The sequence below is a fragment of the Megalobrama amblycephala genome, linkage group LG10 (genome assembly GCF_018812025.1).
Source record: "Megalobrama amblycephala isolate DHTTF-2021 linkage group LG10, ASM1881202v1, whole genome shotgun sequence".
Lineage (NCBI taxonomy): Eukaryota > Metazoa > Chordata > Actinopteri > Cypriniformes > Xenocyprididae > Megalobrama > Megalobrama amblycephala.
In genome coordinates, this window is record NC_063053.1 from 26,774,025 (window position 1) to 26,801,818 (window position 27,794).

General features: G+C 37.6%; 1 protein-coding gene across 1 annotated transcript in view; it reads right to left on the reverse strand.

Moving 5' to 3' along the window:
* LOC125277223 (protocadherin-15-like) overlaps positions 1–12,105 on the reverse strand; it is a 274,335-nt gene extending 262,230 nt beyond the window's left edge. The window contains 1 exon segment of the mRNA XM_048205573.1: positions 11,877–12,105. The gene's annotated coding sequence lies outside the window, so the exon portion shown is untranslated.
* Positions 12,106–27,794: the final 15,689 nt, after the last annotated feature.

Here is a 27,794-nt window from a genome sequence, read left to right on the forward strand (position 1 = left end):
CTCATGAACCCTGTTCACTGCCATTATAAAGCTTGGATGCGTCAGGATATTTATTAATTTTTCTCAGATTGTGTTAAAGAAAGTCATATACACATAGGATGGCTTGAGGGTGAGTAAGGCTTGGGGTAATTTTCATTTGAAAGTGAACTAATCCTTAAGGCAATAGAAATCTAAATTATGTAATTGTTTACTCTCCCTCATGTCGATGCAAATTCCAATTTATGGTTTTCCAGTACAAAAAAAAAGCAGCATAAAGATTTGGAACAACATCAGGGTGAATCAATTCTGAAAGAATTTTCATTTTTGCATGAAATATTTATTTAACTCTCTTATATCTCATCTTCTCTTTAATTGTTACCTGACTGGAGTGCTGAGGTGAACCAAAAAGTGTGAATGCTGCCAAAGACAGCAGTGCAATTCATTACCCAGCGTGAGATGCAATCAGAGGACATAAGGGGTCCAAACACTAATGACTCCAGTGATTAACCCATGTCAACGACCCAGACATGTTCTAAAGCACCTGTGATGGAAATCAAGCACAGAGATGTGCTACTGTATGTTGAAATTTACGAAAGAATGTGTCGCATGAATAAGGTGGTGCCCAAGATACACACAATTAAAGCTAAACATTCACTTTTAAGGTTATAAAATGCAATATGGTTGCTAGGAGACTTTAAACCAAATCAAAACAACACCTTGTACATGTCAAAAGCGTTTACATAATTTTTTTCCCTCCCGTCTCATATTTTTTTTCTTCACCATGTCCCTTTAGGAGCTCTGTACTATTGCTATTTCTCTTAGTTAAACAGGGTGAGTAAACGATGACTTTTAATGATTTTTAAATTTGTGGGTGAACCATTAAGTGTTGTGGTCAATGTGCGTCTATATTATTAAACTATTGCATATCAATGCCTTTGCTTGGAAAAATGTTCTAAAGTTTGCTAATTTTCTGAACAAGTCATCTGTAGTTGGCCTAAAATAAATCATCAGCTGAACTTCAAAAAACTAATTCAAATTGGTGTTCAAGGTGGGTTACAGCATTCTCATTTTATAGACACACAACTTTCCTATGGTTTAATATGAAATCTAAACAACTGCCTAAACACATTGTGAGCAACTTAGAAAGCAAAAGAAATGTCCTGTTCGATCTATATCTTTAGAAAACTACATACTTTTGTTATCTATGAAAAGTAAACATCTGTGAATTGACTGCTGAAGGCTGTTACTTCGCCATTGAGAACTTCTTCCAGCAATCTAAACAGCAGGTCACAATATCAAACAAACAAGAAGAAATAGCATACAAGTGGAAACTGTTTGTGTGCATACAGTATATAAAATGACAAGGTGATGTGATTGTTGTTTGCTAACTGGCGACAGCATACTGGTTTGAAAACACATTCAAAGCAAGTCTGGACAAAGCTGAAGTCAAACCAGAGCAGCACCTCATTCAGACTCAAGACGGACAACACATCAAGCTGTGGATCAATAAAAGGTGTTATGGATGCATTTCAAGGGTCATATGACTCAAAACCAGAGTTGAAGATAAAGGTAAAAGTCACTATTTTAACTTTTTAAGTTAAAATGTCAGTTAAAAGATATTTTTTTCTGCTCTTGAATACACCTATTATGTTGCATGCCAATGCAATAGCCTCTAAAACAGGGGTATTCAACTAAAATTCCTTCAGAAGGCCTTTATTAACCCCTCTGTAGCTGTATACTTTTGTGATGGACGGATGCACTTTTTTGGGCTTTATAATCTCACACCACCTTCACTACCATTATCAAGCTTGGAAGGATATATTTTGATAGAACTCTGATTGTGTTCGTATGAAAGAAGATAAGTCATATATAGATAGGATGGCTTGAGGGTGAGTAAATCATGGGATAATTTGCATTTTTGGGCAAACTAACTACGTCATCTGCAGCTCTTAATGTGGCACTTTATCCCCCAGTTTCACAGACTTCAGCTAGTCCTAGACTAAAATGCATGTTTGAGCTGTTTTAACTGAAAGCAACTTGCACCAGAGATGTTCACAAGTCTTTTATCTGGAGTCCGAGTCAAGTCTGAAGTCTTTAAGCTGGAGTCCGAGTCAAGTCTGAAGTCTTTATCACTGGAGTCTGAGTCAAGTCTCGAGTCTTTTGTCACATGTCCGAGTCGAGTCGCGAGTCATAAAAAAAAAAATTCTCGTAATCAAATCCTATTTTTTATTCTAGTTGTATTATATAGACAAAATTATATGATCTTTCTATAATCAGTTTTATTTGAAATGTAGGTCCTATGATGTAAGGGATAATGTACATCCAGTTTGTTACTTTATAATCCATTACAATGTACAAAACAGTCGTCCTGGCAGTACGAGTAGTCATTTTTAATACAGTCGCTAAGTGGACACAAGATGGCGCCAGTGAGTCACGGTTTGTTATACAGCTTCATTGTTATTGACGACAGTCATTATCAGAAAATATCAAACTTCGGAATGTTTCAATACAGAATGTCAGTTGAAAACTCTACACATGCTAATTGTGATACGTTAAAATATGAGCTTTAAGTAATAAATGGATTAACATCTCTTTCTATCTCTCTCTCTTATGGACACACATTAAGAAATAGAAAAGCAGCAAATAATATGAAAAGATTGATAAAACGTAGTGCTAGGTTTAAAGTATAGATTTTTTTTTGTTCATATTTTAACAGGCTTTAACAGGCATATTTTAATTCAAAAGAGCCATGCAGCTACACCACAGTATAATAGCTAGCTGTGTGAGTTAATGTGACTAACCTTTGTGGATGCGATGTCTCATAAAATTTGATGTTGTTGTTCCGGTGTCCTTAATTGTTTTCCCACATTCTGTGCATCTAGCCGATCTGACATGATAATAAACCCAAACGAAAGAACATGACACGGTGGCTCCCGTCATGTTGCATGGGACTCTTATTATGACATTTTGGAGTTTATGCGCACTGACATACGTAATCAAATTCTATGACAAGAGTCCGATATACCACGACACACAAGGAAATATATGTGACGCAGAGATTATAAAACCATTTAAACACAATAAAAATTCTTTATTTATTATATCAGTAGTTATGGGTAAAAGACTTGAGTCGTTTTTAAAATATTCCGAGTCTTTTGTGCCGAGTCGAGTCAAGTCTGAAGTCATTTCAGGTCGAGTCCGAGTCCGAGTCTGAAGTCTGTTAAAATGCGACTCGAGTCCGAGTCTCTAACTCGAGTGCCCATCTCTGACTTGCACTAACATATCTTAAAATATGTCAGTGCCATTGTTTTGTCTCAAGATGCACACCATGTACATGTAAGAATTTTTTTCTATACATTTATAAAAGCTACTTAAATATCCTAATTGAAGGCATAATCGTGGCTTAGTCTAAGCCTTGTGTGAAAACGGGCCTATATCTTTAGTGGTTGAGAGAAGCAACGTGCCAAAAGATCATGACCATAAATGACCCTGAGCACTTAAACGCTCCATTATTTTGACGTACTGCTAATTTTAAACTGTAGAAACAGTAAAATGGGGCAATTATGTCCCGCGGACCAGATCGAACCAAGCCGCGGTCCGCCATTTAAGTACCACTGCTATAAACACTGCTAATCTTATAGAATCTTCTTATACATAATTCAACATAATACAGATTTGTAAAAACATTTAAATTCACTAAATTAATTATGCAGATCAAGTATGGTGTCAAAACAAAATGTGCACAATTTGCGAGGAGGCATAAAAATAGACTTGCAAGCAAGTATGTGTGCAGTATATGTATGTGGTGATAAAAATAATCTACATTGGGACGATTCATTGTCATTGATCATACAATATCTTAAAGGTGCCCTAGATTCAAAAATTGAATTTACCTCGGCATAGTTGAATAACAAGAGTTCAGTACATGGAAAACACACACAGCGAGTCTCAAACTCCATTGTTTCCTCCTTCTTATATAAATCTCATTTGTTTAAAAGACCTCTGAAGAACAGGCGAATCTCAACATAACACCGACTGTTACGTAACAGTCGGGGTGTACGCCCCCAATATTTGCATATGCCAGCCCATGTTCCCAACATTATGAAAGGCATTAGACAAGGGCAGAACATCTGGATCTGTGCACAGCTGAATCAACAGACTAGGTAAGCAAGCAAGGACAATAGCAAAAAATGGCAGATGGAGCAATAATACCTGACATGATTCATAATAACATGATATTTTTAGTGATATTTGTAAATTGTCTTTCTAAATGTTTCGTTAGCATGTTGCTAATGTACTGTTAAATGTGGTTAAAGTTACCATCGTTTCTTACTGTATTCACGGAGACAAGAGCCGTCGCTATTTTCATTTTTAAACACTTGCAGTCTGTATAATGCATAAACACAACTTCATTCTTTATAAATCTCTCCAACAGTGTAGCATTAGCCGTTAGCCACGGAGCATAGCCTCAAAGTCATTCATAATCAATGTAAACATCAAAATAAACACTGTACTTACGCGATTAGACATGCTGCATGACGAACACTTTGTAAAGCCAGAGGAGAACTGGCCCCCCAACTAAGCCTGGTTTCTCCCAAGGTTTTTTTTTTCTCCATTTTAACACCTATTTGCCACTTGTTTGCCACCTGATGTCACCTGATGGAGTTTGGGTTCCTTGCCGCTGTCGCCTTTGGCTTGCTTAGTTGGGGACACTTGACATTTGATATTCAATAGTATTCTTGACATTTATTCAACAGTGCTTCTGATCTGCCTGCATTGTAACTATTATTTAAGAGCTGCTGTGCAGCCAAATTATGTACCAGTTATCAATGTAAAGCTGCTTTGACACAATCTGCATTGTAAAAAGCGCTATATAAATAAAGGTGACTTGACTTGACTTGACTTAAAGATCCATTTTGAGGGTTATATTAGCTGTTTGAACTTTTTTTATGTTGTTTAAGGCAAGCGCGAGCTCTTGGGGTGTGGAGCACGAGATTTAAAGGGCCACACACCCTGAATCGGCGCATTTCTAATTATGCCCCAAAATAGGCAGTTAAAAAAATTAATTTAAAAAAATCTATGGGGTATTTTGAGCTGAAACTTCACAGACACATTCAGGGGACACCTTAGACTTATATTACATCTTTTAAAAAAAGTTCTAGGGCACCTTTAATAAATTTGATAAATTGCATATATACAGCAAATAAAAGTTCTCTAGCATGTGTTCTTTTTATCTAAGCTATCAACCAACCCATTATTTTTCAAACATCAGAAAACCCAAGCAACCAAATAACCTGCCACCTGGATCCAAGACTGCCAACTGATGGACCTGTATTTTTTTGTTTGTTTGTTTGTTTGTTTGTTTGTTTGTTTGTTATCCTGCAGCAAACTAGAGTCTATATGTTCCAGGAACTGGTTTTAAAGGATTAGTTCACCCTAAAATGAAATTTCTGTCATGTCGTTCCAAACACGCAAGACCTTCATTCATCTTCGGAACACAAATTAAGATGTTTTTTGATGAAATCCAAGAGGCTTTTATCTCCCATAGAAAGCAACGTATTTAATACATTCAAATTGGTGCTCACGTGAACAGCCTCAGCCAATACTGAGCTATAGTTCAGACTTAAACACGGAAGCTCTACATTGCGTTCACTGTACCAACTGCGTAACAGACTGACAGGGAAGAGGGACATTTTTTAGGTAAACTAACCCTTTAAGCTAATATGACCCAGGCTGGAGCCAGCTTCAGCTCATCTGATTATATCCAGCAAAATGCACTCCAACAAACTCAATAAACACTCAAAACTACACCCAAGGGAGCAGGTTGGATGTCAGCAACATTCTTTCTTGAGTGTCTCATAACCAAATGCCATGACACCAAATGTGCAACCAAAAGTTGCAAGGGAGATTATGCTGGCCTGTTGATCCCATAAAAGGGTTGTAGGTCATAGGAACCCGAGAACTACATTTTAATCTAGGCACATTTTCCTGGTTGCATTTCCATCGACAGTAGGAACTCTGAAGTGACGTAAGCCGGCCGATAGCAACGTTATTTAAGCACAGCATTCAACAATGTCAACAACTGGAAAATTGAGGATGCCGTGATCGGAGCTGTGTTTTTGTTGTGTGTCGTGGGATTCGTTATAACAGAGATGGAATGTAGATGTATAAGAATTGTGATTGGAAGAGCAAAAAGGAAGGCTAAGAGACAAATTCTCCTATGACAACTTGCAGTGCTACATATCATCGAGGCTGGGAAAAGAACACAACACCGCAGACAAAGGCGACAGGTAAATGCTTTTTTCATTAGATTTCTGTATGTTTATGTCTTTTCACTGTTTTCCATGGAGTTGGTTTTTATGTAAACTGTGTGTTTATATGGCTTTTTAAAAATGGTGGGTGCTGGTGTTTCTTATGGCACGCGTTCAGCCAATCAGAGTGCACTTATTGTCCTGGGTTACACCCTACACTGAAGCTTCACTGAAGTGGCTTCAGAGTGCAGAATTTTCTTTGTTTTCTGATCACTTTCAATCCTGACGGGCAGACTTTTATCAGCTCTGACTGTCATTATTTGAAAGGGATCAAATCAGATACATTGGCTGCTATAGTAATGATGTAGGTGTCACCAAACGACTTTCTTCTACTACCAGTAGCAGAAAGCTGGCAGTATGGCGACAGCTGATACAAAGCTTGAAATCCGCTTATCTACACCATGGCGTTTCGCCACGGAACTGAACTGATGCTTTACTAGAGGACTGATGCTTTACTGCAGAAGAAACCTCTCAAACGCATGATAGTGAAGAAAAAAGCCATCACGTGCATCATGCCTCATTAGAAAAACTGTGATTGCAACTGGCATATCTGACATAGTTTGAATGTATGACCCTTTAGATGGACTAATGGCTTGTGCAAGAACATCTCTTCTGAAAGGCTTCTAAAAACATCATCCCTAGAGTGGAGAGATGAGGCATTGCTCTCTCTCTGGCACACACAACACACCTTTTTTTAAACCAAGCACTCACCATTGTGACAGGAATGTCAAGTCCTTCAAAGAACCTGAGAATGGATGTATTGACGCCATTATTGCAGAGAGCATCATTTGATGGTTTTCAGACCACACAAGGCTGTACATTTGAGGGTAAAGTTCAGTCTTGAGGCCTCCCTTAGTCAGACGTGAAAATGCACCTCTGCCCAATGCATTTGGCTTCGGCGAACCTCTATAAATCATTCAGTTTGCCATGTAGAAAGAGGAAATACATGCACAGAGCTATATGTGCACCCTATACTGAGAAGAGCAGCTTGAATTTTCACCCGGTCCAGGTTGATTATATTGGTAAGTGCTAGGGTGAATCTAAGTTTGGTCTTGGTCTCTACGCATCAGAATGGTCTTATTTTGTTGGTAAAGTTATTTAAAGGGATAGTTTACCCAAAAATGAAAATTCTGTCATAATTTTCTCACCCTTATGTTGTCCCAAATCTCTACTGTATTAACTACACTGGACTCTTTTGACTTCCATTGTATCTATGAATTTCATAAATATAACATTCTATGATGAATATCAAAAGATTTAAAAAGATGTCTACATCTCTGAACATTGTATACAAATGGAAAGGGAAACCTGCAAATGACTTTCACAGAAATATTTATGTAAACTGTCAAATTCAATTCAAAGTCCCAGTTTCCATACAAGCAGTTTACATACAACTTAGTCTAGATCTTAGTCTAGAGTCTATACATTTGTACACTTTACATATGAGTACCTATGCTGTGAATACTGATGAAATCATAAAAAAGTAGGGTCCAAGTCTGAGACATTTTTTTTAACCATATAAATAAGCAGAAGGTTTTAGGGTTTAGGGTTGTGTTGTCATTAAAGGAAAAGGAGGATTTAAACAAATACTAAGTAAATTGATATGCTGATAATATAATTTGTGATCAGTGTTGGGATAAGTTACTTTTAAAAGCAATGCATTAAAATATTGTGTTACTCTCTAAAAAAGTAATTGTGCTACCTGAAAACTATTAATGGAAAGTAATGTGTTGCATTACTTTTGCATTACTTTTTCTCAAATGGGCTGGGCTTGCTTGTTTTTTTGTAATAACAATTAAACAAAAGAAATGAACAAGCCTTTTGCTGGAATGTAGAAGAATAGGACGCAGGAGAAAAAAGTTCCACAATCTTATTTTAATAATAATAATAATAATAATAATAATAAAAAATAATAATAATAATAAATGTGGTTGGTTTATTTATTCATTTATTTATTTATTGCTTATTAGTATGCTTTAAGGTCAAAAACGAAGACATTGTTAAATTAAGTGAGATTAAATACATAAATTATATTTGTGATTTTACATATTTAATTAGGCCTATTCTAGGTTTGCGTAATATTTTAAGTTTGCATTTCATGTTTTTTATTAATTTTGAGGAATACTGAATATGTTTTTGTGCAAGTAAATGCTCACATTTAGTCTAGAACTACAATACCCATCATGTTCACACACAGCACACACACGCCTCTGCATTTACTATCTGATGTCCTGCATACCGCTCTACTGAAGCCCTCCAAACACCATCTGTACCTGAGATTACCCCATCTGCCAAAACATCAGCAGTCTCACTCTCTCACCCCCTCAGACCTCATGTCTGGTCTCAACCATTCTCTGCAGCAGCTCTAGTGTCTACATCATTATACACTCATCTTGTTCCTACAAAATCTTTAGTTCTCTTCTAAACAGCTCTCTTAACCCGTCTGGCTCCGCAAACTATAGCATCTCAACCAAATACATTAACACTCCATTATGCCCTGGAGTCTGGATTCCCGACCTCTCCAACTGCTCTCTTTCTGTCTGAGCTCTAAACCTCTGGCTTTCGCGGTCTCCCCTGCTGCTGTCATCCCACGGGACTCCCAGTGGGCAGAAGCTGATTAGAGATGAATCAGACAGCTGAGAGAGGCTGAATGAGGTAAAGATGCATGCTGGAGAAATCCAGCCTGGCCTTCACACATCAGAGACCATGTACATGGAAGAGCGGAGAATATCATTGGGCTTATATTCATACAGTTGGCAAAGCAGCCAACTCACAGAATGTCCAACACCTACACCTACATTGTGAAAGCTTCCTACTATGCTTCCTTTAAATGAATAGTTCACCCAAATATAAAAATGCTGCCATTGTTTAATCACCAATATGACATTCTTTTTTTCCGTTGAACACAAGGGAATTTCGAGCTTTAAAAAGGATGCACAGGCACTATGAAGAACCATGAAAGTGGTCCATATGACTCATGTGCTATAATCCCAAGTCTTCTGAAACCTATAGCTTAAACATAGGTTACATCGGTTAGCCATGGAGCGTAAGTTACTATGGTGATGAACACCACTAAAAACCAAGTCATTTTCATGGTACCTAAAACCCAGGATTGGCACAAACTAATCTGAAACTTACCTAGCTAGCAAGCTAATCTGGCTTCATGGTACAGGCCTCTGGTCAGTGGATGAGACTGAGCGTTTACTAAATATTTGCTAAAAAGATGTCATCAAGGCAAAAATGACAATTATACTTGCGGTAGCTCTGGTGACATTACTGAAATGGCTTTCTCCGGTTCTGAATGCGGTGACTGGATATGCGCTGAAGTTTTTTTTTTTTTTTCGGAATACATGCAATGCGCATGTAAATGAATATGTCAATCAGATTACAAAGTATAGGGTTCATAACAGTTCAGTCAGGACCACTTCGTCAAGTATATAATTTATTACATTATAGCATACAGTTAGTGTTGGCGGTATGGTTCTATTCTGGGCAAAACTCCCCACACCTGTCCATGCAACAAGTAAACACCACTATCTTACCACTAAGAGTTCTCCTAAATAGCAGTAAAAGTTCTTAGCTAAGAGTTTTATCTTAAAACCTATTCACAAAGCTGCAGAGACAAACTTTTACTAAGGAATAGAGAAAAGTCTTAAGCTAAGAATAAGGGCGGGGTTGACCATGTTGCTATGGATGATGTCAACACACTTACTAACTATGCCACAGTGATTGGCTGATGGAGGAAAAGTCTCTGTCAGCGATTTAATCAAGGATATTGTAGAATGAGGTGTCATGTTTCCATATTCAAAGAAAGTTTTTTTTAATAAAAATGTTGCCATATTGAAATAAAGATTTTAAAATGTAGGCTAAGTGTCACAAATTAAACTAGAATATGTTCAGTTAATTGTCTGCGTCTCGAGAGATTACAGAATTCAAGTGACAAATGATGCTTTATAAACAAATTTTTGGAGGAACACATTCAAACAGTCTTTCTAATCAGCTCGAGTGGAGGTATATATGGAGACGAGAGCCGACTCGCCTTACCTCGACAGTTTTATTCATCCCTCCGCCAACCCGCTCCTCACTCTCGGCTGGGATATGGGGCGAACTCTGGGTTTGGGCTAAATAAATTCCAAGCTCTGAGTTTTGGCAAAATAAATTCCAAACAAATTCCAAGATCGGAGCCCTCGATCCCCTTGGACAGCACGCCAAATGCGCTTATATATATATATATATTATACTCTATTCGATCATTTTTAAGTGTGAACCCTTGAAAACAACTGCCACAGGTAAATAGTACATTATTTATATATTTATTGATTATTTTTTTTTGCCATTTTATTGTATTCCATAAATCAAAATATGTATTGCATTTATGAAGAAAAGGTTCAGCACCTAAGGCTCTATCACTATTGCCTCAATGGTGTACAGTGTCTTTAGGTGGATTAGGACTGTTTGTGATTTGGTCTTAGTGACTTAGGAGTCCTCTTGACTACTCCTAACGTTTCACAGGTTTAGGAGCTAGATTTAGCCCTAAAATACTTTGTGAAATACTCTTAGAGAAAACATTTAGGAGTCCTAAATTTAGGACTGACACGCCCATTATTTTTAAGAGTTTCTCCTAAATCTGTAAGTTAGGAGCTACTTTTAGCCTTAAGATGTTTTGTGAATACGGCCAATATAAGATCCAATATAAGCATACATAATTACAATTCATAATTACATGAGTTGTAGAAAATGCAAACACATTCTAGAAATTGTTTAACATAGTGAACTGTGTACAGAAAAGAAACAAGTTAGATTAGATTACAGGTTCGGTTAGGTGGAGTTGGGGTTGGAAGAGGGAGTTTGAATTGCAAGCAGCAAAGCAATAGAAGAGATGCTGAAGGCGTGGGAATTTAAATGGCCCGCTATGATAGGTGTCGAAACTGGATTGGTACGCGTCAGCAACAGCTGACTATCGACCGATGCGAGCTTGCCTGACGTGGCCTGAAATCAGAAATCAGAAATCAGATTTTATCCATTGTGTCTGATAAAAATAAGTGCAACACCTAATGACACCTCACTCTACGGTAAGATTATCGGTGGATAATTTTGTTGATAATTTTGTTTTGAAATGTCTTCTGAATACAGCTACATGAACCACTTATGCCAATTCATGATGGAGTATTTTCACCAGTTGTCTCAGACTTTTGGATCTTACTTTAGATAAATTACACAGTTGTATTCATCAGTGCATTGTTTACTGAATTGTACAGAGCGTCATGAGCGTGGCTCTGTAGAAATGCTGTGTCATGGAAAAGATGGCTAAAAATAAAAGTTATATGCACTCTTATTGTGTCAATTACTACCACTTTTATGATGCATTTGCATCCCTTTTGAAGCTTGAAAGCCTCTATCCCCATGAGGACTAATGGCATGGAAAAAAGCAACCAGTACAATCCTTCTTTTGTGTTCCCCGGAAGAAAGGAAGAAATAAAGTCATAGAGGGGTTTGTAATAACATGAGCACAAGTAAATGAAGACAGACGTTTCATTTTTGGCTGAGGTATTCTTTAAAATCTTTCCTTCTGTCCCAAGACGCTACCTTACTTCCAGTACGTCTGTCCATCATGGTCTCTCTCCAGCTGTTCTCTCTCACTGTCTCTGCCTCACAGTTTTTCTCTCCTTCCATCTCCGTCTGCATGGCTGTGTGAATGGAAATCATTTCAAGCATCACTACCCACGGCTAATGCTGAAATGCGTTCTCTAAGGTGTCCACAATGCATATGAATACAGTCATGCCTAAACCATGATACCACACAGTCTGATACTCCAAACTACCTCGAGGCACATAACAAATCCTTGCTATGTCACATACAGCACAACCTTCATCACCTTTTTCTCCCCTCTTAGTAAGTCATAAGACCTCTGGTCAGTTCTAAGATGTCTGAAGCTGTATAATGGGAATTAAAAGTTCAGAGGTCAACTCTGACACAAGGCGAATGAAGGTCAGGTGCATGTCTAAGACTCTGACCTCCGTGTAATTGCCTTAGGGCCCTTTAAACCATGTCATTGTACAGCTCCAATTTGCTGCGCTTCACTGGTCAGAAGTGCTTACAGCAGTTTGATGCTCATAATACTTCCAGTGCGCTGACCAACAGACCTCCGCCTGAGACGGTTTCACAAACTATGGAAACTTCATAAAACTGGTTAAAATGAAGTTCCCTTCAAACTATAACATGTTCATGTTTTTCTCTCAAGTGGAAAACATTTTTTAAAAAAAATATGTGTGTAACTTAACTAAATCGACATGTTGGGCAAAGCATCACAATGAGAAGCATACCCTCACTGGTGTATCACCTTAGCAATGAATAATTAAGGTAAACCAGCAGCACACATGGGCAAAAAGTCTCAAAAAGTGAATGTGAATAGGCATAATACCGAAAATATCAAAACCACACCTGTGAATAACCTTCTTGGTGTATAACTTTTTCTAATGAGCCAGTAGTGCTGGGCGGTATACCGGCTCATACCGAATACCGGTATTTATTTTTGTTATGATATGAATTTTGATGATACCGCAATACCGGTATGTGCCGCTTAACCAAAGTTCAGAACGCGGCGCAGCGTCACTGTTTGAGAGGGTCCCATTTCACTGCTGCACTGTAGTGAGAGAGCACAGCTGAGATCGCATCACAGCCTATGGTAAGTCCGAAATCACCCCCTAAAGCCTCATTCCCTACGTTATATACATATGTTCACGTGAAAGAGTGAATAAAAACGAGTGAGTGAATTCGGACAGCCGTTGTGTGTACATCGGCTGTACACTCATTATTGCGGTGCAATGTGAGATTGAATGAGTGCACTCAATAACATCCACTATGGTTTCGGACACCACTACAAATGGCTGTCACCTCAAATAATGCCCTATTTGAGGTTATAGGGGCGATTTCGGATTCAGCCCTTGATTACCGCGGAGAATTCGAACTACATGCGGCACGCAGGATCGGTTTCTGTGCGGAGCACCGTGATGAGATTAACAACATTCTCCACATGGATTAAGTTTTTTATGGACCTATTTCATATACTCTAGTGCTGTAAACATGAACCAGCAGCGTGTATGCGTACATATTTCATCACGTCTTCTTCAAATGAAATGTAACGTTATGCAAAGGACACTGAACTGTATGTCTGATCACGACAGCGATGACACGATGGGTTATTCTGCTACACAGAAGACGATGTAGGTTAATAAATAGACTGACAATTCATAGAAGAATGGGCAAAAATTTAACTGCTTTATTCTTTCTGTGTTAAACTTACGTGTGTCATTTGTTCAGAGACTGTAGTGCTCTTAAATGTACTGAAAATATCCTTAGACAGTTTAAATGTTCTTCCGCGTTTCTCCCTCATTTTGGCAGTTTGTTATTATATAGGGTTAGATTTTTAAAATGCTTAAGGTGCCCTCAACTCTTTTTTTTCTATCTCCATGGTCATATTTTAATATTCATGTGTCTGTAATGTGTGTTGCAGGTCTGTGTTTTATTGGTTGTTGTCTCCCCACAGCATCATTTTGTGGGGCTTTGTAAACCTGTATTAACTCTAGTGTGGAATTGTTCTACAATATTCACTCATCATGACAGTAAAACAGGGCTTTCTAGTCAATCTACTGCAGCATTTCCTCTCTCAATCAGTAGAAAATGTGGTTAACCCCTGGTCATGCATGGGGAAAAAAATACCGTCATATACTGTGAAACCGATATAATTTTGAAAAATACCGTGATATAAATTTTTGGTCATACCGCCCAGCACTATGAGCCAGTCAAAATAATTTATTGTTCAGGATGCTATTCGATGATTTAGCGATTCATTTTTTTTCTCTGATTCAAAATGAATGGGGAACTATAAATCTGTATAACTGTTTCAGTCATTTACTGACTGTTACTGCCATGACAACTCTCTGAGTGTTTGGCATGGTAATGGATATGACAATGTTGATATGTTTGGTCTTGGCGGAATACGTCTGCTACACTGCTGCTGTTATTGCTGCTGCTGTATAGATTATTGCTGCTGCTGCTGCAGAGCAAGTACTAGACTTGTATACATGACACACTGCTATGAGCAAGTAAGACATGCTGCTGCTGTACAAAATAGAATATATGACTTACACATAGCAGATCTATACAGGTGGTGCTGGGGAAGGTGTAGGGTTTCTGAAAGCATGCTGCAACTGCTACAGAAAACACTGACCTGTCTTTGAAAGTTGAGCAGCGAGCTCATTGGCTCCTGATACAGCAGGAACCAATCAGCTGTGCCCTATAGAGAATGATGTGATTGCAAGCAGATTGAGTTAAGGACCTATCAACCTGCACCACCTAGAGTTTTATGACAGAACTTTGATGTATACATTAAAGGGGTGGTTGATTATGATTTCTCTTTTTTAACTTTAGTTAGTGTGTAATGTTGCTGTTTGAGCATAAACAACATCTGCAATGTTACAATGCTCAAAGTTCAATATAAAGGGAGATATTTTCTTTTAAAGGTCCCGTTCTTCGTGATCCCATGTTTCAAACTTTAGTTAGTGTGTAATGTTGTTGTTAGAGTATAAATAAAATCTGTAAAATTTTAAAGCTCAAAGTTCAATGCCAAGCGAGATATTTTATTTAACAGAAGTCGCCTACATCGAACGGCCGGTTTGGACTACATCCCTCTACTTCCTTCTTTAATGACGTCACTAAAACAGTTTTTTGACTAACCTCCGCCCACAGGAATACACAAGAGTTGCGTTTGTAGAGTGTGTTTGTCGCCATGTTGTCGAAACGCTGTTATTTTCATCCCGCAGTCCAATCACCGGGTCTGATTCCGGCTCAAATTGATAGGGCAAAATTAAAGACATGTTTACAATAACACTGAGCGCGTGCATCTCCACGTTATGGTAAGAGGCATGACCTTTCCGGGCAAGATGCGCTAAACTGCTGTCGAATCACAACACAGGAACCGCTGGCACAATCAGAACTCGTTACGTATTTCTGAAGGAGGGACTTCATAGAACAAGGAAGTCATCAGCCCGTTTTTATGACAGTGGAAACAGCGGTATACAGATAAGTAAATTATGTGAAAAATACGGTGTTTTTTTACATGCGAAACATGAACACATGTTATATTGCACACTATAGACACAATCAAAGCTTCAAAAAACCACGAAAAACGGGACCTTTAAATAATTCTCTATTTAAGCACTACAACAAACTGCTGGTAGGGACTACAACGAGCTTCTTCATGGATTAGTAACATCACTAACCCTAAAATTTGCATAAACCCTGCCCCCGAGAACACACAATAAAGGGGGAGAGGCCATGTTGGGCTGCTTTAGGAAGAAATGTTGTACTAGAGCAGTGGTTCTCAAACTTTTAGAAGGGACTACCATCCTTCTGCGTACCCCCTCTCTTCAACTTAGACTGCAGTCACACCTTTTCCCATAAGTGACAATATTTGCCCCCTAAATTGATTTAACAGTGCATATTTTTACCTTTATGTATAACTTTATAAAAAAAAAATAATGTTTTTAAAAAACATGTGTTTAATATAGAAATATGCAATGATTGTAAAACAACGCGATACTTTTAAATATTAAACTAAAACCGCCAGTAGGTGGCAGCAAGTCACTGTTTGTATGAGTGAGTCATCGAGTCATTCATTCAGTAAAGAAGCAAGTGGCTGTTAATGCATCATTGACTCTCACGATTCGTTCAAAGCCGAAGAATCCATGTGTTGTAGTTCTGCTATGGTTTCCATTAGAAATATTTTTTTCATTGCAAAATAGAGTAAATACTGACAGTACTGTGTTTAATAAACGTTTTATTTTTTGACCTGTTGTATAATAATGTCACGTTTGCAGTCATGTGGATATTTGGGAACAATTGCATTCTTGTTCGTTATCATTATTAAATACAAAAACTCATACAATGTTTTTGTATCAGAGATAGTTTGAGTCTTAAATCAATATCAGTCCACTGTCGGTGTCTATATTTATTCTTCATGCGAGTAAGTGCTAAATCCCCACTTTTACAAAGGTGCATTGTCATGTAATTTAGTGTGATTTAAGGCAGCAGACCCTGCACACAATCTATCATATGCCTGCTGCTTCTGTGGATGCAGTCATTTTTGACTGCAAAAGATGAGGTAATTTGAGTAAATGTAATGGATTTATGCCATTTTGCCAGTTAGAAATAGATGCTCAGTTTTAATATTATTTTAAGGTATGGTAGAATTAAATAAACAACTCAGCATTTTGTTCCCGTACCCCTTTTTTGTCACCTCACGTACCCCCAGGGGTACCCCAGTTTGAGAACCACTGTAGTAGAGTGTTGTTACCATGCCGTCATTTTACACCAAGACTGCTTCATAAACGAGGGTCAGTTCAACGCTGGATTTGCACAAAAGATTAACATGACGGCACATGCTAGTCGATGAGTTGAATCAGCTCCACAGCAACTACATAATTTATCCACTAACCATTCAGAAATGTCCAGATGCATTCTAAAAGTTGTAACTTCTTCCTGAGTCTCTCCATCAGTGTCCGACTCTGCATTTTGGCTGCGTGTGAGATAGTGCGGGTGGTATACCGGTTCATATCGAATACCGGTATTTATTTTTGTTATGATATGAATTTTGATGATACCGCAATATCTGTATGTGTCGCTTAACCAACATTCGAAACGCGGCGCAGCCTGTCACTGTTTGAGAGGGTCCCGTTTCACTGTTGCACTGTAGTGAGAGCACAGCTGAGATCGAATCACAGCCTATGGTAAGTCGGAAATCACCCCCTAAAGCCTCATTCACTATTCCCTTCATTATCCACTTATATTGTTCACTTGAAAGAAACGAGTGAGTGAATTCGGACAGCCGTTATGTGTACATCAGCTGTACACTCGTTATTGCGGTGCAATGTGAGAATGAATGAGTGCATTCAGTGGTTTCGGACACCACTACAAATGGCTGTCGCCTCAAATAATGCCCTATTTGAGGTTATAGGGGGCGATTTTGGATTCAGCCCTTGATTACAGCGGAGAATTCAACCAACACGCGGCATGCGAGATAGAGCGGTTTCTGCACAGAGCGCCGTGATGAGATTAACAACGTTCTCCACATGGATCATATTATATAGACCAGAGCAAATGTGTTTAAGTTTTTTTAAGGACCTATTTCATATACTCTATTGCTCTAAACATGAACCAGCAGCGTGTATGCGCACATATTTCATCACGTCTTCTTCAAATGAAATGCAACGTTATGCAAAGGACACTGATACAACCGTACGTCTGATCACGACCGAAATGACACGATGGGTTATTCTGCTACACAGAAGACGATGTAGGTTAATAAATAGACTGACAATTCAAAGAAGAATGGGCAAAAATTTAACTGCTTTATTCTTTCTGTGTTAAACTTACGTGTGTCATTTGTTCAGAGACTGTAGTGCTCTTAAATGTACTGAAAATATCCTTAGACAGTTTAAATGTTCTTCCGCGTTTCTCCCTCGTTTTGGCACTTTTTTTTTTTTTTCTATCTCCATGGTCATATTTTAATATTCATGTGTCTGTAATGAGTGTGTTCCAGGTCTGTGTTTTATTGGTTGTTGTCTCCCCACAGCATCATTTTGTGGGGGTTTGTAAACCTGTATTAACTCTAGTGTGGAATTTTTCTACAATATTCACTCATCATGACAGTAAAACAGGGCATTCTAGTCAATCTACTGCAGCATTTCCTCTCTCAATCAGTAGAAAATGTGGTTAACACCCGGTCATGCATAGGGGAAAAAAAATACCGTCATATACCGTGAAACCGATATAATTTTGAAAAATACTGTGATATAAATTTTTGGTCATACCGCCCAGCACTAGTGTGAGATTCTACAGCTTTGTTGTTGAGCAACTAAAGTGTGCTTTCCAGAAGAGGGCATAGCTTTAACAGCTAAAGCTCTGCCCTGGAGCAGCAGCTCATTTGCATTTAAAGGGGCACACACAAAAATGGGGGTATCACAGTGAACTGTTTTCAACATTGATAATAACAAGAAATGTTTCTTGAGCACCAAATCAGCATAATAGAATGCTGAAAAATTCAGCTTTGCTATAGACCTTATGTAGCCCCGCCCCTTTTCAGCGTTGCGCTCGTTGTCTTTTGACTTCCGGTTTGTATTTCCACAGCGATATTACATTTATGAATTAACTGCTCGTTTTAAAATCTTCCCGATCTACTGACATTTGTTAAGACATCTGCTTTAAACATAACAATGCTCATGATAATGTTCATTAACTCTACAACAAATAAATCCACTTAACCAACTAATTATTCTTTGACAGCGATGCCATAGAAATGTACAGAGCTACCGCAAAACGGAAGTTCAAAGACAATTTTATAAAGATGGCGGCGCGCTTGTTTCTCTGGTAAATAAGGTCTATTAGAATTAACTACATTTTAAATATTTTAAATAGAAAAATTGAATTTTCAGTTGTAACAATATTTCACAAAGTTACTGCTTTTGATTAAAAAAATGCAGCATTGGTGTACATAAGAGAGTTCATAACTGAGTTATCACCCTTACAAGAACTGCAGTTGTGAATGAGAGATATATTTCAAACAAAAAGCCAGAGGGGAATCACAATGTCAAAACTTTTCGTCATTACGAGATACAAATATTATCACAGCATGCATTAAACTTTTGACTCATCTCAAAGCTCCTTAATTATCTTGTATTTATATGGCAAAGCATTCATCTTGATCTCCCAATAAAGCACAGGATGGCTGCATCATTTCTAACTAATGAAGCTTCTGTTAACCGAAACTTTAGACTGAAACGTGGACGTTAACTCATGAGATCACCCCAGTCCTCCTCCTAACACACGCACACATAGACACAGATACACACACTCTTTCTCTCCATATCAATGGTGTCAGTTGAACACAGATGCCAACTGAGCACCAGTCTCACTGATCTATTCATTACACCAACAGCACATCACTGACTCATTATTCAAGCCTTTCAACAGATAAATTCTGGGAAACATGAATGTAATAATAAAGTCAATAGTGGAAAAAGGTCAATAGTAACGGAAAATGCAAATGAAGTTGAGGTGGTAATGGTGAAATACAAGTAAAAAAAATATTTGAGGGGAGGCCTCCTGACTGATCAAGAAATTGCCTATCTATGATGTCCATAACAGTTGCAAAAATCAACCTAAATGCATGGTGAACCAAAATGGTAAAAGCAGACAGACTAATTACAAAGTAGAGCACTCACACCGTCTGACATCAACTTTTGGTGATGTCTGAATGAAAATGACATTGAGATAATTTAAAACATGCAATAAGCTTCGAGTTAACTGTCTCTAGTGAATAAACGATGGTGGCAGGAGGTGCACCTTCAATACACCTGCAGTGTTGACAGAGGATATGACATATATTACTAAAATATAAACATAGGCTACATATAAAGCACTACCACACGCCACTGGCATAATTTAACCACTACAGATGCAGCTTCTGTGCTGTTTTCGCAGTGAGAAAATGGAAACAACCGAGTTAAATGATGTGGCTGATGGGAGTGAATGAAACAGGAAAGTTTAATCCATCAGATAGCCTACTAAACCTCTCAAATATCCTCAAAATTAATATCACGTCCAGTCGCATTTGACTTCATTTTAGCAGACATGACTTGAATGAATAAAAATAAAAAAAAATCGAGAAATTAATCGATCATTTTTCCCCTCAACCAGATGGATTCAAGGGGCTACAGATTCAGATCTAGAGAGAAGAGGAATGATGAATTAAATGCCGTTATTTTGCTTAATGTAGCCTAACAGAGGCGGATTTCAAATTGACTTTGAGAGAAACAAAACTCAACTAATGACACTCAAATAGGCTCTAAGACCATAATAGCATATTATTAATTCTTTAAATCATCTTAATACAGTTTACTCACGCAGTTTATTTCAGTTATTTCTCTCTCCTCATGTTCCTGCAGACGTCCGTTCACAGCAACAGTTACGCGAGCGTTTTCACTCAAGGGCGCCGCACGTGAAATCATTCATTCCTCCTGTCAGGAATTTACCGGACGGTCTCCGTATCACTCAAACGTTAACCCACCATGTCGGTTTAGAATCCAAACAGAGTCTATCCGGACAGACCCACGCAGCGAATCCCGCATCAGTCTCTGTACGTGTGTGTGTCTTTTTCTCTGACGAGGACGGACCGCACGAGCCCCGGTGATTTTACTTCTTACTGATTTTCCTTAAGCGCTTAAAGTCCAAGAGCAGGTCAGATTCAGGACGGTGTTCGTTAGTCCTCAAGCAACGGTAAAAAGTAACATGACAGCTCCAATGAAAGTAAAACCCACCTCACACAGCCCTCATTCAACCTTCTCTGCCTCCTTCCTTCCTCTCTCTCTCTCTCTAACTGTCTCTCTCTGTCTCTCTCTCTCTCTCTCTCTCTCTCTCTCTCACACACACACACACACACACACACGAGGCAATAATCTCATTTGCCTGGTCAGTAAAGGTGAGGACAGGTAAATCTTGATGTTGAACTCAGCATTGTCCGGCAAATTCATATAATGGTGAATAATATCAAAAACATGTCCAAATCATATTCAATTCAAGGTAATTATGCTTAATTGATATCAATATTGGTATTATTATTATTATTATTATTATTATTATTATTTACAATAAATAAATAAATAATCTATCTATCTATCGAGGGGGAGTGGGTTGCAAAATATATATCAGACATGTTTTAATGAGATTCCCCCATTCGGCCAAATAAAAGGTACACACAAACAGTTTCACACATACAAAATAAAAGCACAAAGATGCACTGTTATAAGTTAAATGTTTCTCATAAACATGATGCAGCCTCAGGTTGTGATGCAACCAAACAGTCTAAAAGAGTCCTTTATTCCACCTCTTTAGAAATTAATGACAGGGAGACATGCAAACACTGGCTTGTTGTGCTCTTCTCTAGTAACGCAGCCAGTTAACATCTTAAACGCAGCTCACTGTAACCGGAGAGGCTATGGTCCAGTGCTCGCGTACAGAAACACCACCTGAATGTAGCCCTCCACTGCAGAAATGTACTTACACAGAGGATCCACATGACATTTAAAGGAATATTATGGGTTCAGTACAATCTACGCAACATTTATGGCATAAAGTAAAAAAAAAAAAGACCCACCTGTTTCTCCTTTTCTTAAAAAATAAGCAAAAGTCTGGGTTACAGTTAAGCACTTATAATGTAAGTAAATGGGCCCATCTATAAAAATTATAATGCTCAGTGTGTTTCTATAGCATATCCACAAAAAATTAACAATATGCATGTTAACATAATTTTAGTATGCAAAAAAATTGCTTATTACCTTTTCTATGTAATGTCATATGCAGTTTTACAACTTCATCACTCTGACAATGCAATGTTATAAACAAAACTGTAAAAAATTATGATTTAAAGAACTTTACCACCAACAATACACTAAATACAATAAATATTAAACAATACAATAAATATTTAGGCCTAAATTTAAGATTTAAGCAATTGAATTGCACGGATTACACAGTTTTAACATAAACCAATAAACTTAATGTGATGCATTTGTTAGTCGTATCTAAATGAAAAGGGTAAGAAACAGATACGATTTATGCGCTCAAAATATCATGTAGTCTATTATTAACTAAACAATTAAATTAGTCAGTTATGATCATATTTAAAATGGGTAGCTGTGGAACAAGCAATATTTATGAGACTGAAACAAGTTGGATGTTTTGATGATAAATATATAAATGCTCACTGTGTATTTAAAACACATTCACTTTATTAGTACTATTAAATACATTTTTCCCTGTTTCTTACATGTTTAATTTACGCAAGACAAATATACATCACATTAAAAGTAGTTAGATGTTAAAACTGTAATCCAAATGGATGTAAATATGCAATTTAACATAAATAAATGTTGACATTAGCTATTACTTTCCTGCTTTTAAATCACTCAAAAATCACTTCAACATTCACTTTCTTTTTTACTTAATTGCCATAATCTCTCTCTCTCTCTCTTTTAAAAGAAATGATGGCCATGTCAAAGTTATTTTTTGCGGCAATCAACATTATGCCACAAATTCTGTCAAGTGAGCTTAACTTGTACTGAACCCAAAATATTCCTTTTAAAGAGTTCATGACTTGAGAAATCAAATTTGCCTTGATATTTTGACATATAAGAGGTCTTATATGTCAAAAGTTTCAGCTTAAAATGTCCTCCTAATTATAAAAATGGCTCATTTGGATATTGTGGGGTCTGTGACGTCACACAGGTAAATGTGCCTCCTCCAGAGCAAGACATCCACGAATAGTTAAACATCATCACAACATAGGCCCCGCCCACTAGCGTTCAGTCGCTTAACAGCTGACATTTGCCTACTGGATGTAAGCATCGCGTTGCGTAAAAAGCAAATAGAACCCATTATAATCACTGACACTGTCTACAGTGGATACAGGACGCACATTCAGTTTCTGACATACCCATGCACCTGAGTCTGCTGACAACAGGACAAATGGAAGAGTGAAAGAACTTTCGCTTTGACGCGTCCAGATCAAACAGCTCGTTTCTGTCTCTGTACAGATTTCAGAAGGATCCTAATGTCGAAAACAAGTGGATGGTTTATTTTAATGGCTTTCCCGATTGTGTTTTTTCGGAGCGCTTTGTTTTTTATACAAGGCACAGTGTAATGGAGAGTTTGCAAAGGAACTTTTGTTGAAAGATGAAGCAGCCAACTGTATTAAATCTGACAGCAGCTGCATCACAAAACATAGTAAATGATTTTATAATGCTTTATCTGTAAATGATAATGCTTATGATCATAAAATGTTTTCAAAACACTTGCAATAGTGAGTGGGTGTTGATACTGTGTGTGTGTGTGTGTGTGTGTGTGTGTGTGTGTGCATTTTTTTTTTAATTAACATTATAAGTGAACCTCAAGGAACATATTAATAATAATAAAAAAACCTTGACCACTTTACATTTCTACTCTAAGCGTATTACACTGGGATCGATTGATAATTTTGAATCATATTTTAAACCATATTGTTACCACACTGTAACTGTTTGTGGCTTACTATTACCACAAGACTCTCTATACCAACATCTACAAATCACAATGCACATCCACACCTTGTGCACAGTGGATCAGCAGGCAGCCCCAGGAGATCCATGTGGCAATCACAAAATGAACTGAGCAGAGGCCTGAAAATAGAAAGTATGTGTGTGAAGAGAGGAAGAGATAGCAAAGTGTGTGTGCGTATGAGATAGAAACCACTTCAAGGTCAACATAGTGATTTGTAGTCATGGCAGACCAATTAGATGAGTTAGATGTGGATGTTGGAGCTGTTCTTGGGTCTGAGACAGAGACTCACCCACAAATAGAGTGCCTTTGTATACTCACTGTAACCAAACTAATGCGGCCCGTGCTATCTGTCTGCAACTGGGGTTTGCACTGCAGCTTTAATGAAATCCCACATCAGCACCTACAGAGTCAGACCCCCTTCTAAATAAGCAGGTAGCCTGGATGCAGGAAATAGATCAAAACAAATGCTGATAAACTACATATGTCTTGAACTCAGCCCAAACAACGTAAAAATAAAAATCTTGTTGAGAGTAAAAGAGACGTTCGGCTCAAACATTGCACTTCCCTCAGTCAAATTATTTGGGAAATGTAAGCTGAAGCAAAGTGATGCCCTGCTCTCAAAAATAAACCCCCACACATGCAGGAAACACACTGCAGCTGCTCACTCATGCCTCAGCAAGCTCAGGATCTAATATTCTCAATATAGAAGCAGAACAAAATCTGTGCTAGCGTGCAGTACATCTACACATTTTTAAAACTCTGATGCTAGCAGCAGAGACATTGAAGACATTTCGTATCAATCCAAGTCCGAACCTCATCTTTGCAGGAACAGTCAGTCAATCAAACAGCACCTTATATTTTAAGGACGCATTCCCAAACACTGTGGTACACAAGATTAAACCAGAGTTTTACAATTGTGGGTGTAGAAAACAGGGTTGGAAACAGCAAAAATTACAATATAAAATTTTATATTTAAATAACATAGAAAATGATATTTATTTATGAAATCTATATCCTCTGCATATATCAATCAAAAACCCCTGGAGCAACATGGCTTTGTGACATATGGATGCCATATACTGTATATTAGTGTTGTTGGTCTCGAGACCATGTATGAGATCTTGTTATTTATATTATAACATGGGATATAATTAAGCAATAGCCTATCGCAAGAGCAAGAGAGCTGTTTTCACGAATATAAGCACAATTGCAAACGTGATATTGATTTTATACAAACGTTCAATAAAGAAGAAGTTAATATTAAATTACATTTTAGACACGTTGCTGTTTCGGCAACAACAATAGTTCCAAACAAATCCATAGCACAACTGTTGTGCATTTTCAAGCAACACGCTGCAGTGTTTAAACAAATCAGTTGAATAAATGATTCTGTGACTCACTCATTAAGTGTTTTGTCGCCACCTACTGGTGGTTTTTCTGCCCGAGTCCCATCCTGATTGTTTTCCACTGGCGGTAGACTTGAAAACAACACATCCATGATTCCACAAAATCAAGGATAAGCGACTGAATAAGCGACCTCTTTACATATACAAATTTACATATTGTGTCTTTAACAGATCAAATATTCACATGTGATCTCCCAGATGAAAGTTAGTTTTAAAGTAACCAACAGTTTAATTTTTAACAGTTCGCAAATTACTTATAATTGTATCTTAATTTAGTTACTTGGTGTTTGGTAATGATGGGCCTACTTTGCATCAGCAACACTGACTCAATGACAAACAAGTCATTCATAAGAAGACAACTGATGGCTCCTGTATTCATAGCAACTAGTATCTAACTAATTAATCAATTAATTGTTAATCAGAAATATAGGGGGCTGCTGCCCGGTATAATAGTTCTCAAGTACATTATGTAAATTGGTAAACTATTTAGCCTGCGCTACTAAAAGGATCACCAAAACTTAACATCTGTTCTGAACTCAACAAGTCTGGGCAAACCACTGAGTAGCACCAATCAGAGGCCGCATTTTTATGATGTCATCATGTAGACTTCTTACAAAGTATTTTACAGTATTTTAAAACTACAAAAATACAAAACACTAAAGTATTTTGATACAGAATACAAAGCCATTTTCATCAACCCAATAAAATACAAATGACAAAATACTATTTTGTATTTGAAATACGTATTTGAAATACATGTCTCATAAATACTGCCCATCCCTGGTGACAAGTACCTTTACATCACAGAGCCATAGAAACATTGACATTATAACATTATCCTCAAACTGTAGAATTTGTCCTCTGTCTTGCTAACACACATCAACATTACTAATGATAGTAAGACTTTTGCTCTGTGCTTTGCTTTGGTTGAGCCATGTTTAATCACAGTGCTACATCCCCCTAGGGGCCAGATTTAGATATACAACTGGGTTAGAATAGAGAGAGAAAGCTGCATAATTCTTTCTTAGTAACATAAGAGGTCACAACAGAGTGCAGAAGTCTTCTGGACATGAATGAGTAACTCAATAGAACTTCATTCTGTGTGTTATAGTGTGAATAAAAGTCAGGTATCAGGCCTTGCAGTTTCATCATGGTCATTCATATTGTGCAATTCGTTGCAGCCATAAACACTAGAACTGATTCAAAAACTTGAAAATGTAGTTTTTGGATTTATAAAGTATGATAGCAGGGTGAATAAGAATTTGAAAAGTACTTGTCCACTATTCAGAATAGTAATAATGGAAAAGCTATAAAGACTGTTTATCTGTGTAATATCTTCAAACTTTCTGAATGATATAAAGGTCTTGTTTTTCTGTGAATGCATTTTTTTTTCCTTCCTGTATTGTGTGTGTTCTTTGCTCCCCTGGCTCCAAAATTTATGTTGTATTATTTTGTTTAAAGCAATAATAATAATAAAAAAAGCACTGATTCAAAAACCTAGTAAGGTGCTGGCCTACTTCAAAGAGGGCTATAACAGCTGGATAAAGCTACAGGATCTGTTATACCCATTCATCTCAATGGCAGTTGCTTGGCTGGTTATATTTTAAAATATAATTTATTCCTGTGATCAAAGCTGAAATTTCAGCAGCCATTATTCCAGTCTTCAGTGTCACATGATCCTTCAGAATCTGAATCCAAGGAATCTTTCAGGATTCTTTGATGAATATGGAGTTCAAATAAATTTACAAACAAATATCTTTACTGTAACTTTTGATCAATTTAATGCATCCTTCCTGAATAAAATTACTGACCCCAAACTTTTCAACGGTATTGTACTATAATGAAATATGGGGTATATATGGTACTCAAAAAAAAAAAAATAAATAAAATAAATACATAGCTACTTTTGAATGGCAGTCAAAGGAGAAACATGTTTTTTTGCCAAAAGACTGTACTTGACCTTTAAGTGTAATTAATCTAAGATGGAGAGTGATGGAAATGAAGATCATAAATGTATTTTATTCAATAAAAGTATCAGTAAAATTAGATTCATCTAAATAGAGAGCACAATTTCACCCACATACTCTAAATCATGTATCTTCACTGCATTCCCCTTGGTAGTCACCACATTCTGCACATTTGCATAAAGTTGAACTCTGCCAATGGTCGCTGTTGTTCGTGTTACCTCAAATTGTCATCTAATTGAAAATAAATGACTTCTGGTTGCTTTGTTACTCTGAATTGCTGTCAGCGTAGAAGGAAGCTGCCTAGACAGAAGGCAGAGAGGCAGCTCACTAAGTTTTGGAACAGAGCTTCTACTGACAGAGCTCGGCTGGAAAAGTACAACTATAAACATGACAGCGGGCATTCCTTTCTGTCATCAATAAACTAGCTGTACTGTCATGTGCATAGCAATACACAGAGTATAAATTAATCATTGTAAAAAATAAATCTGTGCGCCTGCTCAGAACTGTTGTATCAGCACAGCTCCACTGCAGACCGTGCACTCACTGTATCCTCTAATGAGCACATTCAGATGCTATTTGTTAAACAAGCTAATTCAAATTCCGCAATCAGCTACGGAATATCTTTCACGTTTATTTCGAAATCTTTCTCATGTTGCCCATGACCTCTGCTACATCTCTCAGAGGTTGCTGTTGAATAGGAATTCGTATTAATCCAACAAGTAGCATTGGGAAGCAAAACACAGTCGTTATCTAGTTCAGTTGCACTCCAGAGAGAAGCAGCTCTGAGTGTGTACTAATAATTAGCAGGAACGAAGCATTTACAAACAAAGTCTCATTAATAGTGAGCATGACAGACATCTCCTTCAAGCCCTGTGGAGCTTGTGAGCAGCCAGCGCAGATGCTCCGTCCTGCCAAGGCTGTCATTGAGCATCACATTACTGTTCGTAAACGACACATCTGTGGAGGTGCGTAAATGAGC